At 49.2% G+C, this 17,123-nt stretch overlaps 1 protein-coding gene across 3 annotated transcripts in view; it reads left to right on the top strand.

Annotated features, from left to right (window-relative positions):
- Window positions 1–17,123, top strand: part of LOC140405364 (biogenesis of lysosome-related organelles complex 1 subunit 1-like) — a 127,513-nt gene that overhangs the window by 108,970 nt on the left and 1,420 nt on the right. The window lies entirely within an intron of this gene.

The raw sequence follows: 17,123 nt of genomic DNA, 5'->3' as shown, positions 1-17,123 counted from the left end.
ATGCCCCAAAGCACTTCACAGCCAGTGAATTTCCTCTGAAATGCTGCCCCTGTTGTCTTGTAGGTAAAAATGGCAGCCAATGTGCACACAGCAAGATTGCATGGACAGCAGTGAGGCGTACGAACAGTCACCCCTTTGTTGGTGGCGATAGTAATATTGGCCTCGCGCCCTCTTAGATAGTGCCGTGAATCTCTTCGTCAGCAGAGCAAGTAGCTGGGACCTTGGTTGGTGTTAGAACCAAAGCATGGCACCTCTGACAGAGCAGCATTCCCTCAATACTGCACTGTTGTGTCAACCTAGATTACGTGCTCTAGTCCTGGGAGGCTTGACCTTTGTAGCCTTTTGACTCTTGGGTGAAAGTGCTAGCCACTGAGAAAACTAACACTTTGATCCACAACCAAATAATTTTACGATCTCCCTGCTACCCAAGCAAGTACAAGGTTAAGGCGCTGGATGGAAGTTTTGGTGTATGATATCTGTACAACCCTGTCAACGCTCTGAACACAGTGCACCCTGACTGAACCTGATGTGCAAAATGTGCTTTTTGTCATTTTAATTTTCCTTGGATGGCTTGGGGGGTGGGGTGGGGGGAGAAAGTTGGCTTAATTTACACATTTGGCTTCTAATTGTGGGAACAGGGATTAAGTGTATCTGATTTTTTGGCACACTGCCAAACCTACTTTAACTATAGGCAGTCAGGAAATGTTGAACCTTGAAATAATCAGCTACCATATCTTTCCACCAGCTGTCAGAGAGAGCATTGCAGCCTTCAGTCTGGAACAACATAATCACTTAATTATCCTAGGTTAATGACTATCTCCACTGATGTCCCAAGTCAGAGAAATTGAATCTCCATCGGTAGCGATATACAATCATCAACAACTTGGAATACTTTGCCTTTGGTGGGCTAGATTTTCTACTGGGTGGCATTATCGCGTGCCCTTCGGTCATGGTTTCACAGCATGCTTATAACATCTGCCAGGTAAAACTTTTATTGATACCACCAATGCTGCTGCCATGGAATAGAATGCTTCTTCTTTCCCTACTTCAGCTAGACTTTTTAAACTGACCTGATCAAAGCATAGTCTAATATCTAAAAATGTTTTTAAAAAGTCTAATCCCGCATGTGGCATTTGGTTGGGGAGGAAGAAGGTCTTCTTTTTATTTTAATATTGCATGCAAGTTTTTAATATTGCACGCACGCCCGTCTGGTTATGCATTTCAAATGTTCTGTTGTGCATTCTGGCCGTTTCCGAAGCCATTCGTAACATCTTATTGCAAACGTCCTCCTCACAAATATTCTCCAGCACTGGGACAGCTGAAGCATGCTGGTAGCCTCAGATCATGAGCCCATATCTGTAGGACGGCACGGTGACGCAGTGCTTAGCACTGCTGCCTCACGGCGCCGAGGTCCTGGGTTCGATCCCGCTCTGGGTCACTGTCCATGTGGAGTTTGCACATTCTTCCCGTGTCTGCACGGGTTTCACCCCCACAACCCAAAGATGTGCAGGGTAGGTGGATTGGCCACACTAAATTGCCCCTTATTTAGAAAAATATAATTCGGTACTCTAAATTTAAAAAAAAAAAGAGATGTGTATGAAGCCGGTCGATCTCTTAAGAGGCCGAACTAACTGTACTTATTTTCAGCTCTCCACCTGTTGCTCAAGCAACTGGGTAAACAGCCTTTACCTTCAGTCGACTGTTTGAAGCTGCTGAGTTCTTGCTCACTGATTATATTTCAGGAGAGTTGTTGTTTGTGTGGAAAGTATAGCTCAATATGTCATTGAGGTTTTGATATTTACTTTGGAATCTTCATTTTTCCAACCTACTGTCCGAAATCGAGTGATCCAATATTTATAAAATTCTACTCTGCCAATCACAGTGATTTAATAAGTGAGGTTGTTTTAGACAGTGTCGCTTCACTAACCCATCAGCTGCCAGAACACTGCAAATTTGTGAGCAAGTAGCCACCATTGACATCCCCATGGAAGTTGTTTTTAATGCTACTGAAGTCCTTGCAATCTGTCAAATTTGTCAATCGTTTATCCAGGAAAACGCCACATAGGGGCAGATGGGGATGGTAACCTATGCTGTGAAACCATGCTTCTGAAAAGTGACTTCATTTGCTGGCTGGAAACCCCGAATTGCAATTTTATTAACTTATTTCAGACAGTGATGAGGAGAAATTTCCTCGCCCAGCGCGTGGTGAGCCTGTGGAATTCATTACCGCAGGAAGTAGTTGAGGCCAAAACATTGTATGTTTGCAAGAAGCAGTTAGTTATCACACTTAGGGCGAAGGGGATCAAAGAATATGGGGGGGGAAATGGGATTAGGCGATTGAGTTGGATGATCAGCCATGATCATAATGAATGGCGGAGGAGACTCGAAGGGCCGAGTGGCCTCCTCCTCCTATTTTCTATGTTTCAACCTCGGGGAGGCCCCCAGCCCGATCCCTAGCAGTGCCAGGGTGCCCAGGTGCCAGGGTACTGCCCTCTCCGACCACCCGTGGGTCTCCAGTGGCTTGAGACCCCCTGAGGTGCAGTTACCCTAGTCTACGTTTTTTTTTAATAAATATTTTATTGAAAATTTTTGGTCAACCAACACAGTACATTGTGCATCCTTTACACAACATTGTAACAATACAGATAACAATGACCTATTTTATAAACAAAAAATGAATAAATAATAAATAACAAAAATGAAAACTAACCCTAATTGGCAACTGCCTTGTCACAAGTAACACTCTCCAAAAATATAATTTAACAGTCCAATATATAATTATCTGTCGCAACGACCTATACATATTATACAGTATATATTAACAACCCTGAGAGTCCTTCTGGTTCCCCCCCCCCCCCCCGATCCTGGGCTGCTGCTGCTGCCTTCTTTTTTCCATTCCATCTATCTTTCTGCGAGGTATTCGACGAACGGTTGCCACCGCCTGGTGAACCCTTGAGCCGACCCCCTTAGAACAAACTTAATCCGCTCTAGCTTTATAAACCCTGCCATGTCATTTATCCAGGTCTCCACCCCCGGGGGCTTGGCTTCTTTCCACATTAACAATATCCTGCGCCGGGCTACTAGGGACGCAAAGGCCAAAACATCGGCCTCTCTCGCCTCCTGCACCCCCGGCTCTTGTGCAACCCCAAATATAGCCAACCCCCAGCTTGGTTCGACCCGGACCCCCACTACTTTTGAAAGCACCTTTGTCACCCCCATCCAAAACCCCTGTAGTGCCGGGCATGACCAAAACATATGGGTATGATTCGCTGGGCTTCTCGAGCACCTCGCACACCTATCCTCCACCCCAAAAAATTTACTGAGCCGTGCTCCAGTCATATGCGCCCTGTGTAATACCTTAAACTGAATCAGGCTTAGCCTGGCACACGAGGACGACGAGTTTACCCTGCTTAGGGCATCTGCCCACAGCCCCTCCTCGATCTCCTCCCCCAGCTCTTCTTCCCATTTCCCTTTTAGTTCATCTACCATAGTCTCCCCTTCGTCCCTCATTTCCCTATATATATCTGACACCTTACCATCCCCCACCCATGTCTTTGAGATCACTCTGTCCTGCACCTCGTGTGTCGGGAGCTGCGGGAATTCCCTCACCTGTTGCCTCGCAAAAGCCCTCAGTTGCATATACCTGAATGCATTCCCTTGGGGCAACCCATATTTCTCGGTCAGCGCTCCCAGACTCGCGAACTTCCCATCCACAAACCGATCTTTCAGTTGCGTTATTCCTGCTCTTTGCCACATTCCATATCCCCCATCCATTCCCCCCGGGGCAAACCTATGGTTGTTTCTTATCGGGGACCCCCCCAAGGCTCCAGTCTTTCCCCTATGCCGTCTCCACTGTCCCCAAATCTTCAGTGTAGCCAGCACCACCGGGCTTGTGGTGTAGTTCCTCGGTGAGAACGGCAATGGGGCTGTCACCATAGCCTGTAGGCTAGTCCCCCTACAGGACGCCCTCTCTAATCTCTTGCACGCCGCTCCCTCCTCCTCTCCCATCCACTTACTCACCATTGAAATATTAGCGGCCCAATAATACTCACTTAGGCTCGGTAGTGCCAGCCCCCCCTATCCCTGCTACGCTGTAAGAATCCCTTCCTCACTCTCGGGGTCTTCCCGGCCCACACAAAACCCATGATGCTCTTTTCAATCCTTTTTAAAAAAGCCTTCGTGATCACCACCGGGAGGCACTGAAACACAAAGAGGAATCTCAGGAGGACCACCATCTTAACCGCCTGCACCCTCCCTGCCAGTGACAGGGATACCATATCCCATCTCTTGAAATCCTCCTCCATTTGTTCCACCAACTGCGTTAAATTTAACCTATGCAATGTGCCCCAATTCTTGGCTATCTGGATCCCCAGGTAACGAAAGTCCCTTGTTACCTTCCTCAACGGTAGGTCCTCTATTTCTCTACTCTGCTCCCCTGGATGCACCACAAACAACTCACTTTTCCCCATGTTCAATTTATACCCTGAAAAATCCCCAAACTCCCCAAGTATCCACATTATTTCTGGCATCCCCTCCGCCGTGTCTGCCACGTATAGTAGCAAATCGTCCGCATACAAAGATACCCGGTGTTCTTCTCCTCTAAGTACTCCCCTCCACTTCTTGGAACCCCTCAACGCTATCGCCAGGGGCTCAATCGCCAGTGCAAACAATAATGGGGACAGAGGGCATCCCTGCCTTGTCCCTCTATGAAGCCGAAAATATGCAGATCCCCGTCCATTTGTGACCACGCTCGCCATCGGGGCCCTATACAACAGCTGCACCCATCCAACATACCCCTCTCCAAAACCAAATCTCCTCAACACCTCCCACAAATAATCCCACTCCACTCTATCAAATGCTTTCTCGGCATCCATCGCCACTACTATCTCCGTTTCCCCCTCTGGTGGGGCCATCATCATTACCCCTAACAGCCTCCGTATATTCGTGTTCAGCTGTCTCCCCTTCATAAACCCAGTTTGGTCCTCGTGGACCACCCCTGGGACACATTCCTCTATTCTCATTGCCATTACCTTGGCCAGGATCTTGGCATCTACATTTAGGAGGGAAATAGGTCAATAGGACCCGCATTGTAGCAGGTCCTTTTCCTTCTTTAAGAGAAGCGATATCGTTGCTTCAGACATAGTCGGGGGCAGTTGTCCCCTTTCCTTTGCCTCATTAAAGGTCCTCGTCAATACCGGGGCGAGCAAGTCCACATATTTTCTATAGAATTCGACTGGGAATCCATCCGGTCCCGGGGCCTTTCCCGCCTGCATGCTCCTAATTCCTTTCACCACTTCTTCTACCTCGATCTGTGCTCCCAGTCCCACCCTTTCCTGCTCTTCCACCTTGGGAAATTCCAGCCGATCCAAGAAGCCCATCATTCTCTCCCTCCCATCCGGGGGTTGAGCTTCATATAATTTTTTATAAAATGTCTTGAACACTCCATTCACTCTCTCCGCTCCCCGTTCCATCTCTCCTTCCTCATCCCTCACTCCCCCTATTTCCCTCGCTGCTCCCCTTTTCCACAATTGGTGGGCCAGCAACCTGCTCGCCTCCTCCCCATATTCGTACTGTACACCCTGTGCCTTCCTCCGTTGTGCCTCTGCAGTGTCCGTAGTCAGCAAGTCAAATTCTACATGTAGCCTTTGCCTTTCCCTGTACAGTCCCTCCTCCGGTGCTTCCGCATATTGTCTGTCCACCCTCAAAAGTTCTTGCAGCAACCGCTCCCGTTCCTTACTCTCCTGCTTCCCTTTATGTGCCCTTATTGATATCAGCTCCCCTCTAACCACCGCCTTCAACGCCTCCCAGACCACTCCCACCTGGACCTCCCCATTATCATTGAGTTCCAAGTACTTTTCAATGCACCCCCTCACCCTTAGACACACCCCCTCATCTGCCATTAGTCCCATGTCCATTCTCCAGGGTGGGCGCCCTCCTGTTTCCTCCCCTATCTCCAAGTCTACCCAGTGTGGAGCGTGATCCGAAATGGCTATAGCCGTATACTCCGTTCCCCTCACCTTCGGGATCAACGCCCTTCCCAGCACAAAAAAGTCTATTCGCGAGTAGACTTTATGGACATAGGAGAAAAACGAGAACTCCTTACTCCTAGGTCTGCTAAATCTCCACGGGTCTACACCTCCCATCTGCTCCATAAAATCTTTAAGTACCTTAGCTGCTGCCGGCCTCCTTCCAGTCCTGGACTTCGACCTATCCAGCCCTGGTTCCAACACCGTATTAAAATCTCCCCCCATTATCAGCTTTCCCATCTCTAGGTCCGGAATGCGTCCTAGCATCCGCCTCATAAAATTGGCATCATCCCAGTTCGGGGCATATACGTTTACCAAAACCACCGTCTCCCCCTGTAGTTTGCCACTCACCATCACGTATCTGCCCCCGTTATCCGCCACTATAGTCTTTCCCTCGAACATTACCCGCTTCCCCACTAATATAGCCACCCCCCTGTTTTTCGCATCTAGCCCCGAATGGAACACCTGCCCCACCCATCCTTTGCGTAGCCTAACCTGGTCTATCAGTTTCAGGTGCGTTTCCTGTAACATAACCACATCTGCCTTAAGTTTCTTAAGGTGTGCGAGTACCCGTGCCCTCTTTATCGGCCCGTTCAGCCCTCTCACGTTCCACGTGCTCAGCCGGGTTGGGGGGCTTCCTACCCCCCCCCCCCTTGTCGATTAGCCATCCCCTTTTTCCAGCTCCTCACCCGGTTCCCACGCAGCTGTATCTCCCCCAGGCGGTGCCCCCCACCCATCCCCTCCCATACCAGCTCCCCCCTCTCCCCAGCAGCAGCAACCCAGTAATTCCCCCCTCCCACCCCCCCCCGCTAAATCCCCCGCTAGCGTAATTACTCCCCCCATGTTGCTCCCAGAAGTCAGCAAACTCTGGCCGATCTCGGCTTCCCCCCGTGACCTCGGCTCGCACCGTGCAACGCCCCCTCCTTCCTGCTTCTCTATTCCTGCCATGATTATCATAGCGCGGGAACCAAGCCCGCGCTTCTCCCTTGGCCCCGCCCCCAATGGCCAACGCCCCATCTCCTCCACCTCCCCTCCTCCCCCCATCACCACCTGTGGAAAAGAGAAAAGTTACCACATCGCAGGATTAGTACATAAAACTCCTCTTCCCCCCCTTTTTAACCCCCCTCTTCGCCCCCCACATTCGCCCCACCACTTTGTTCAAACGTTCTTTTTAATAACCCGCTCATTCCAGTTTTTCTTCCACAATAAAAGTCCACGCTTCATCCGCCGTCTCAAAGTAGTGGTGCCTCCCTCGATATGTGACCCACAGTCTTGCCGGTTGCAGCATTCCAAATTTTATCTTTTTATGAAGCACCGCCTTGGCCCGATTAAAGCTCGCCCTCCTTCTCGCCACCTCCGCACTCCAGTCTTGATAAACGCGGATCACCGCGTTCTCCCATTTACTGCTCCGAGTTTTCTTTGCCCATCTAAGGACCATTTCTCTATCCTTAAAACGGAGGAATCTCACCACTATGGCTCTGGGAATTTCTCCTGCTCTCGGTCCTCGCGGCATCACTCGGTATGCTCCCTCCACCTCCAACGGACCCGCCGGGGCCTCCGCCCCCATTAACGAGTGCAGCATCGTGCTCACATATGCCCCGACGCCCGCTCCCTCTGCACCTTCAGGAAGACCAAGAATCCTCAGATTGTTCCTCCTTGCGTTGTTCTCCAGTGCCTCCAACCTTTCCACACATCGTTTCTGATGTGCCTCATGCGTCTCCGTCTTCACCACCAGGCCCTGTATGTCGTCCTCATTCTCGGCTGCCTTTGCCTTCACGACCCGAAGCTCCCGCTCCTGGGTCTTTTGTTCCTCCTTTAGCCCTTCGATCGCCTGTAGTATCGGGGCCAACAGCTCCTTCTTCATTTCCTTTTTGAGCTCTTCCACACAGCATTTCAAGAACTCTTGTTGTTCAGGGCCCCATGTTAAACTGCCACCTTCCGACGCCATCTTGGTTTTTGCTTGCCTTCCTTGCCGCTGTTCTAAAGGATCCACTGCAATCCGGCCACTTTCTCCTCCTTTTTTCATCCGTATCCAGGGGGGATTCCCTTCTGGTTTACCGCACAGTGTTTTTAGCCGTCAAAATTGCCGTTGGGGCTCCTATCAAGAGCCCAAAAGTCCGTTTCACCGGGAGCTGCCGAAACGTGCGACTCAGCTGGTCATCGCCGCACCCGGAAGTCTACCCTAGTCTACGTTTGTGTGGACCAGCAATAAATGGCGCCCTGGTGAGGTCTCCCAGGCATGGCCGTTGAATCTTAGCGCCAGATGAATCCGGTGTCTGAGCATTTAAATACGCAGGTCTGAATCTCGCTCAGTGAGGGCAATTCAATTTTAAAAATCTGGACATTGTCAATCTGGTTCACCGATGCCCCTTTCGGGAAGGAAAGCTGCCGTCCTTACTGGTTTAGCTCAGTTGGCTGGACAGCTGGTTCGTGATGCAGAGCGAGGCCAACAGCGTGGGTTCAATTCCCCTCCCGGCTGACGTTATTCATGAAGACATTCTCAACCCTTGCCTGAGGTGTGGTGACCCTCAGGTTAAATCACCACCAGTCACCTCTTCCCCTCAAAGGGGAAAACAGCCTATGGTTATCTGGGACTATGGCGACTTTACTTTACTGTTGAACATATTGTCAGTCAGTCCTTCAGGGCAGAAGGGTAGAAAACTAGATGGAGAAAAGGTGAAACCTCTTTGGCGAGCAGCACTGAGCACCATCTTGTGGAGAAAAATCAAATCCATCTTGCCATTCCCCTGGCAAATCCAGTTTTAACATGAATCCTTAGTTCAAGAGAATCACCGCTCGCATGGAGAAGTGGGTTCAGCGTGGCAGGCGAACCAGGTGTTATTTTTGTCACAATAATGTTTAAAAAAAATTTATGGTGCCCAATTCATTTATTCCAGTTAAGGGACAATTTAGCGTGGCCAATCCACCTACCCTGCACATCTTTGAGTTGTGGGGGCGAAACCCACGCAAACACGGGGAGAATGTGCAAACTCCACATGGACAGTGACCCAGGGCCGGGATTGAACCTGGGACCCACTGTGCCACCGTGCTGCCCTAATAATGTCATGTTTAAGCGATGGAGCCATGTGTTTTTGGCTTGACCAGTGTATACTGATGTATACAGTGTATACATGCAACTGGGTTGCATGAGCCATTACACTCCACAGCTCTCCAGTTATTCTTAAATTGTATGGGCGGCACAGTGGTTAGCACTGTTACTTCACAGCGCCAGGTTCGATTCCCGGCTTGGGTCACTGTCTGTGTGGAGTCTGCACGTTCTCCCCGTGTCTGCGTGGGTTTCCTCCGGGTGCTCCGGTTTCCTCCCACAAGTCCCGAAAGACGTGCTGTTAGGTGAATTGGACATTCTGAATTCTCCCTCTGTGACCCGAACAGGCGCCGGAATGTGGCGACTAGGGGCTTTTCACAGTAACTTCATTGCAGTGTTAATGTAAGCCTACTTGTGACACTAATAAAGATTATTATTATTAAATTCTCAATTCTGTTCATCCAACTTTTCAAAGAAATCGTGGGAATTAAATAATAAATGCCCCAAACCAGGACCCTTTTCCTTTTCTCCTAATGCTGTAATTCAGTCCTTCCACACACAATCTGTGGCTACGATCTGTGACCAGGCGTTGTTATTGGGACTATCTCGAGAACAGAGCCTTAAAGCCTGGGTGTGGGAAAATAAGGAAATCGTATTTATATAGCACATTTCATGTCCTAAATCATTTAGCTGCCGACTAATTACTTTAGAAGTGCAGTTACTATTGTTAAGTATGTCAATACGGTACAAGTTTGAGCACAGTGAGGTCCTGCAAAGTGGTATATAACCAGTTAATCTCCGTGTTGACTGAGGCATACATTTTAGCCAGGAGACTGCACAAACTCCCTGTTGACTGTCCGTTAGTGCACTGGGATCTTTTTAAAGACAGATTGGGTTTCTGTTCAACGTCTCATCTGAAAGATGACACCTCCAACAATGCAGCACTCACTCAGTAATGCACTGATCAGCATTTCCCAAACTCTTTTTTTTCCCAATAGGACTCCATTTTAACACTTAGCGGAACCCCGGATGCCAACAAAAACAAAATAAAGTTGCATTATTACATTCAATGTGTTACAGTTTGTGATGTGGAAGCCCATGATGAAAATCCTGGGCCCTCAGGGATCGGTCGCTAATTCTGTGTCTGCCTCTATCACCGCCACTCCAGGCAATCTGACGAATTCATGGGCGTACATAGGTACGTCACCACATGTCTGGATCAGAAGCCACCACAACCAATCAAAGTGCCCAGTTTACTTTTTAAAAATCCATTCATGGCCGTCGCTGGGCCAACATTCATTGCCCATCCCTAATTGCCCTTGAACTGAGTGGCCTTGCCAGGTCATTTCAGAGGGGCTGTTAACAGTCACATCTAGGCCAGATTCCTTTCCTGAAGGACGTTAGTGAGCCAGATGGTTTTTTGACCACAATCAACAATGGTCAGCATTGGGCTTCTAATTCCAGACTTTTTATTGAATTCAAATTCCACCACCTGCTTTGGTGAGATTCAGAGCATTAACCTGGGTCTCTGGATTACTAATCCGGTGACAATAACACTGCCGCCCCTTTGGAACAACCTCCCACTGCCGGGGGCGAGAGATTATCATGATCTCATTTCTCACAACCCCTTTTGCTATTCCTGTGACCCCAGTTGTGATTGCGACTGGCTGATTGGGAACCACTGGCTGAGAGTATGTGCTCAAATTCTGGACTGGGGCTTGAATCCACATTCTGACTTCAAAGAGGCGATTTTAACTGAAGTTAGGGGCAGTGCAATACAGGAAGTAAACCCACACTGGGAAATTCAGCACAAGACCCTGGACATTTTAATAATATTTATATAATCCAGAACTGTCTCCACTCAAAACTGCTAGGAGTGATGTCAGAGATGGTTGGGTGGGAACAAATATTGGATTGGGTATTCAAAACACGTCAGAATCCCAACTAAATAGTTCATAAAATTAACTTTGGCTAGGGGCTTCGGAGGTCAATGTCAGTGGTCAGAGGGAGAAGTTTGGGAGACCCCACTTACCCCTTAACATCCTGCTCGCACTGTTCCTGCATGTGGGGTTTAAAATCTACCCCAAAGTGAGGTGGCACTAAACCAAGCTGATATTTCGAGGTCTGTGATCATGGCTGAATCAAGTTCCACAGAGGAGATTGCTTCTGATGCATGCTCCGACTTTGAGACAAAAGCAAAATACAGTGAACGATGGAAATCTGAAATAAAGACAGAAAATGTGGAAAATACTTGACAGACCCAGCAGCATCTGTGGAGAGAGAAACAAGAGTTAACGCTTCAGGTCTGTGACCAGAAGTTCTGATGAAAGAAAGGCCATTGACCTGAAATATGAACTCTGTAAATTTTATTTCGATTGCAGCCAACATGTTAAAGGAATAGTGGTAAAATATAGCACAATGTGGAACTGAACAAACTCTCAATTAGCACCATGCTGTGATCTGGCTGCAATGTAACACAAGATGGACACGAGGCAAACACATTTTTAGCTAAATACTAGTTTCCTATTCAAGACAGCACAGAAATAGTGCCCTGTATCTCGCTCCACAGATGTGGTCTGACCTGCTAAGTAGTTGGAACATTCCTCGGAGAGCCCTCCGCCATCATATCCAACTGCCCATTTTCTTTTGTGTGCCTAGACAAGTGTTGGTGAGATATTTAACTGTATTGAACACCACAGTGGAGCCCAGTCCTGTCCACATACTCCAGCTAGCACAAGTATTGTCCTTAAGTTAATAATAATAATCTTTACTATTGTCACAAGTAGGCTTACATTAGCCTGAACAGGCGCTGGAATGTGGCGACTAGGGGCTTTTCACAGTAACTTCATTTGAAGCCTACTTGTGACAATAAGTGATTTTCATTTTTCATTTTGTCATTAACACTACAATGAAGTTACTGTGAAAAGCCCTAGTCGCTACATTTATTACATAGAACATACAGTGCAGAAGGAGGCCATTTGGCCCATCGAGTCTGCACCGACCCACTTCCACCCTATCCCCGTAACCCAATAACCCCTCTACCCTTTTTGGACACAAAGGGCAATTTAGCATGGCCAATCCACCTAACCTGCACGTCTTTGGACTGTGGGAGGAAACCCACGCAGACACGGGGAGAACGTGCAGACTCCGCACAGACAGTGACCCAGCGGGGAATCGAACCTGGGACCCTGGTGCTGTGAAGCCACAGTGCTATTCACTTGTGTTACCGTGCTGCCCTGTTCGGTGCCTGTTCGGGTACGCAGAGGGAGAATTCAGAATGTCCAATTCACCTAACAGCACGTTTTTCAGGACTTGTGGGAGGAAACCGGAGCACCCGGAGGAAACCCACGCAGACACGGGGAGAACGTGCAGACTCCGCACAGACAGTGACCCAAGTCGGGAATCGAACCCGGGTCCCTGGAGCTGTGAAGCAACAGTGCTAACCACTGTGCTACCGTGCTGCCCTAAACCGAAGCACGTGATGTTTCTGCCCGTTTGCAAGTTGCACCAATTGGCACAATAACGGGAATATAATATGGTGAACTGTGATTTTAAAAAAAATTCTTTTACATATTGGCTAAGGACTCCCTTAAACAAACAGCTACATAGTATAACCATGTGATGGCCAGATAGATAGCACAAAACCTAACATAGCTGATACACCCTAGCCAAGTTTTTCTGAGCTGAATGTCTTTTGAACACACCCCTCCACAGTATAAATGGAATACAAGGAGCCGGGTTACCAGTTTCCTGTTATTGTCATGTTCGACCGTTAAGTTCTTCGATTGATTGACCATCACATCTTGCCTTTGATATTCTGTACCTCCTGCGTCGCGATTAGCCAGTTAACATTAACAGTGTTACATTTAGCAGAGGATGGTGGGATGCAGAGGCAATCCTCACTCTGCTTAATTGCACAATCTTGCTGGTTGTTCTCTGCTAAATCTCTTCCAGACATTTCCAGAGAGGCAGAAAATAATCAGGTGACGTCCATCAACTCTTGTACAGCTCAAAAAGAGGACAGGAGTAGGTGACTAACCCATCTGTTTTGTCTGCCTCAAGAGGTGGGAAGTGCAAACAATATAATTGAATTAAAAGCACCCGTAACAATTTAGTTTCCAAACCGTGTAGTTCTGGGCTACACACTATAGGAAAAATGCACGGGTAATAGAGAGGTGCAGATTCACGAGAATGTTGTCTGGTTTGAGGAGATATAAATACAAATAAAAAATTGAGGCATTACTTGCTGGAGCAGAGGAGATTGCAGGGTAATTTGAATTGAATGGATAGGGCAGAGAAGATCGAAACAGATTAGCCCCCGTTACGTACCAGGCATGCTGGCAGAGGGAGAGTTATGGAAGTTGGAAGTGCGGTTTTTCCAAATCAAAGGGGTTTTAACTCCAGGGCATGGTTCAGTTATTTTCTCGGGTTCCCCACCTCAAAGTCAGCCAGACCGACTGGCATGGCTGCCTGGTTCTTGAGGAAGGCTGAGGAAAGCTGCAGTCCAGAAGCAAATAGGTTTGGTGACATTAGTGGGGGAGTGTCAGGGTAAAATCAGGTTTCCCCAAGATTAGAACAATCTGGTTACCAGTAGTTAAATGGAGGCATGCAGCCTCCTGGAAAGTACCTGCGCTGCCTTCTGAGAGCTGTTTGGAGCTCACTTCCCCCATCCTGCATTCACTAACATCCCAACCCCACCTGCCATGGGGAGTTAAAATAATCACCGTTGTTTTCAGTGGATATTGGACCAAGAATGAGGAAACATGAGATTAAATGTAAATGACTTAATTTGTGTGTGAGGTTAGGGTTGACACAGTTGAAGGTAGTGCAAAGGGTCTATTTGACTCGGTATAGCATGGGTAGGTTGTTTGTGGGAGTGGAGGATAAGTGAGCGTTGTGGGAGGGGTTCAGCTAACCATGTGCACATGTTCTGGTCGTGCCCTAAGCTCGTGAGGTTCGGGGTCTCCTCCTTTAGCACCATGTCGACAATTCTGTAAATGTGCCTCAGTATGGCTGGGGATCATCTGGAGTTTTTATATCTTGAGACGATCAAGTACACTGTGAGGGGGGCAAGTGAGGGGTTCTACCAGAGATGGCAGCCGTTTATTCTGTACTTTAAAGAGCTGGTGACCGTTAGTGGCAAGGGAGGGGGGTAGGAGGAGAAGGGAGTGGGGGGGGGGGGGTGCGGTGGTGGTTTGGTGGGGCTCTTTTTGCTTGTGGGGGGGGTGGTGGTGATGGATCTGGGTTGTTTGTTATTGTTTCATTGTGTATAAAATTTAAAATGTGGAACAAAAATATGTATATTTTTTTTAATGTCAATGATTTTGGATCGAGAGGAAGCGTTTTACACAGGAGGATAGTGAGGCTGTGGAATGTACTACCAGAGTTAGTGATTGAAGTAGAGGTCATTTCAACATTTAAGAATAGGTGGTTGGAGGTGTAGGAACAGGGCAGGATCATGGGATTAGGACATGCAGATTTTTAAAAATGTGTTTATGGGACGTGGGCACCGCAGGCTGTGCCAGCATTTATTGCCCATCCCTAATTGCCCCTTGAGGGGGCAGGTAAGAATCAACCACATTGCTGTGGGTCTGGAGTCACATGTAGGCCAGACCGGGTAAGGATGGCAGATTTCCTTCCCTAAAGGGGTTATAGTGAACCAGATGGTTTTTTACGACAATCGACAATGGTTTCATGGTCATCATTTGACTTTTAATTCTGGATTTTTATTCAGTTCAAATTGCACCATCTGCAGTGGTGGGATTTGAACCCAGGCCCCCAGAGCATTACTCTGGGTCTCTGGTTTACTAATCCAGTGACAATACCACTGTCACCACCTCCAACATGGACCCGTTGGATTGAACAGCTGTTTCCTTTTCCAGTTTTAATGTAGTAATCTCTGCAATGGCCTAGTAAGCACTACCTTCTGTAACCTTAAACCAGACAGACTGGAACCGCCCATGTTTGATTTCCAGGCAGGATGCTGGGGAGTAGAGCACACAATCTGTCAGAACCCCTGCTCTTGACTGGTACCAAGTAAGCCCTGCTGGTAGGTTCCAGTGTAAGGACTGAATTGGGCTTGGCTGTGATGCCTCCTGTTCGCAAATATCTTGCCAAAGCCCTTGCCTCAAGTCAGATGTTTGTGGGATCAAGTCTCACTCCAGGGCCATTCAGATTGATACTCCTGTATTGAGTGATATGTTCGTTTGGAGGGCCGGTGCAGACGCGGTGGGCCAAATAGCCTCCTCCTGAGCCGTAATAATTCTGTGATTGCTGCACTGTCAAAGGTGCTGTCTTTTGTCTGAGATTTTAAACCGAGACACCTCTCCAGTAGGTGTGAAACATCCCGTGACACTAATTTGAAGAAGAGTAAGGGAGTTCTCCCCGGTGTCCTGGTCAATATTCATCCCTCAACCAACAAACCCAAAACAAATAATGTCAACTGTTCATTCAAACGTGCTGTACACAAATACACCCTAGGTTGCATTGGTTCACGGACTTGCAAGATGCCTGTCCTTTTTACAGCCCTGTGAAGTCCGTAGACTATGCTTCAGTAGGTCGTTTTAGACTGCACCCCATTTGCAGTTATTTAAAAAACTTTTTGTTGAGTTTTGTCTGTGCTTTAGCCCCACGCTCTTGGGGCGGAATTCCCCCCCCCCCCCCCCCCCCCAACACCGGGTGGGAGAATCGCCGGGGCGCCGCGCGTGTCCCGCCACGCCGCCCCGGCACGCGATTCTCCCCCCCCTCCAAAACCGGCGCGGCGAGAATCACGGCTGGCCGCTGGGGGAATCGCCGCTTGCCGTTTGTAACGGGCGAGCGGCGATTCTCCGGCCCGAATGGGCCAAACGGCTTGCCCAATACGACGGCTTCCTGCCGGCGCCGGCCACACCTGGTCGCTGCCGGCGGGAACAGCGCGGGAACGCTGGGGGGGAGGGTTCCTGCACCTGGGGGGGGGGCTCAAAGGGGGTCTGGCCCGCGATCGGTGCCCACCGATCGGCGGGCCGGCCTCTCTGAAGGAGGACCTCCTTTCCTCCGCCGCCCCGCAAGATCCACCCGACATCTTGCGGGGCGGCCGCGGGGAGGACGGCAACCGCGCATTCGCGGGTGACGTCATTTACGCGGCGCCGATTTTACGAGGCGCCAAGGCCCTGTGCACGTTAATGACGCGGCACCGCTCCTAGCCCCCCGGGGGCGGGAGAATCGGGGGCTGGGAGCGGCCTCCGACGCCTGAGTGAAACACTCCGGTTTTCACTCCGGCATTGGCACTTAGTCTCCCGATGGGAGAATTGCGCCCTTGATTTATGAGCACCCAGTGCGGAGAGGTGTGGGGAAGGAGGAGGATCTCTTTGTGAACCCGCTCCTAGGCCTGGCAAAACTTGCCATCAACAGGACCAGGCAGTGGGCAATCGAAGGTCATCCAACACAAATGTCTGCCCCTCTACCATGGCTACATTCGTGGCCGGGTGTCCCTGGAGAGGGAGCATGCCGTGTCCATGGGCACCCTCGAAGCCTTCCGTGCTCGTTGGGCACCTCAGGGGCTGAGGTGCCTTATTGAGCCTTTTAATCACATTTTGGTTTGATGTTTTAAGTTTCATTTGTGATTCGCTTTTTGTTTCAGGCAGTTTCCCTTTAAGGACTGTCCCGACAAACATTGCATTTTGGAGGGCCATAGATGACATTGGTGCAGACTCGATGGGCGAAATGGCCTCCTTCTGCACTGTATGTTCTATCATAGAATTTACAGTGCAGAAGGAGGCCATTCGGCCCATCGAGTCTGCACCGGCTCTTGGAAAGAGCACCCTACCCAAGGTCAACACCTCCACCCTATCCCCGTAACCCCACCCAACACTAAGGGCAATTTTGGACACTAAAGGCAATTTATCATGGCCAATCCACCTAACCTGCACATCTTTGGACTGTGGGAGGAAACCGGAGCACCCGGAGGAAACCCACGCACACACGGGGAGGATGTGCAGACTCCGCACAGACAGTGACCCAGCCGGGAATCGAACCTGGGACCCTGGAGCTGTGAAGCAATTGTACTATCCACA

This window comes from Scyliorhinus torazame, chromosome X, assembly GCF_047496885.1.
Source record: "Scyliorhinus torazame isolate Kashiwa2021f chromosome X, sScyTor2.1, whole genome shotgun sequence".
Lineage (NCBI taxonomy): Eukaryota > Metazoa > Chordata > Chondrichthyes > Carcharhiniformes > Scyliorhinidae > Scyliorhinus > Scyliorhinus torazame.
This window is presented reverse-complemented; position numbering and strand designations above follow the sequence as displayed.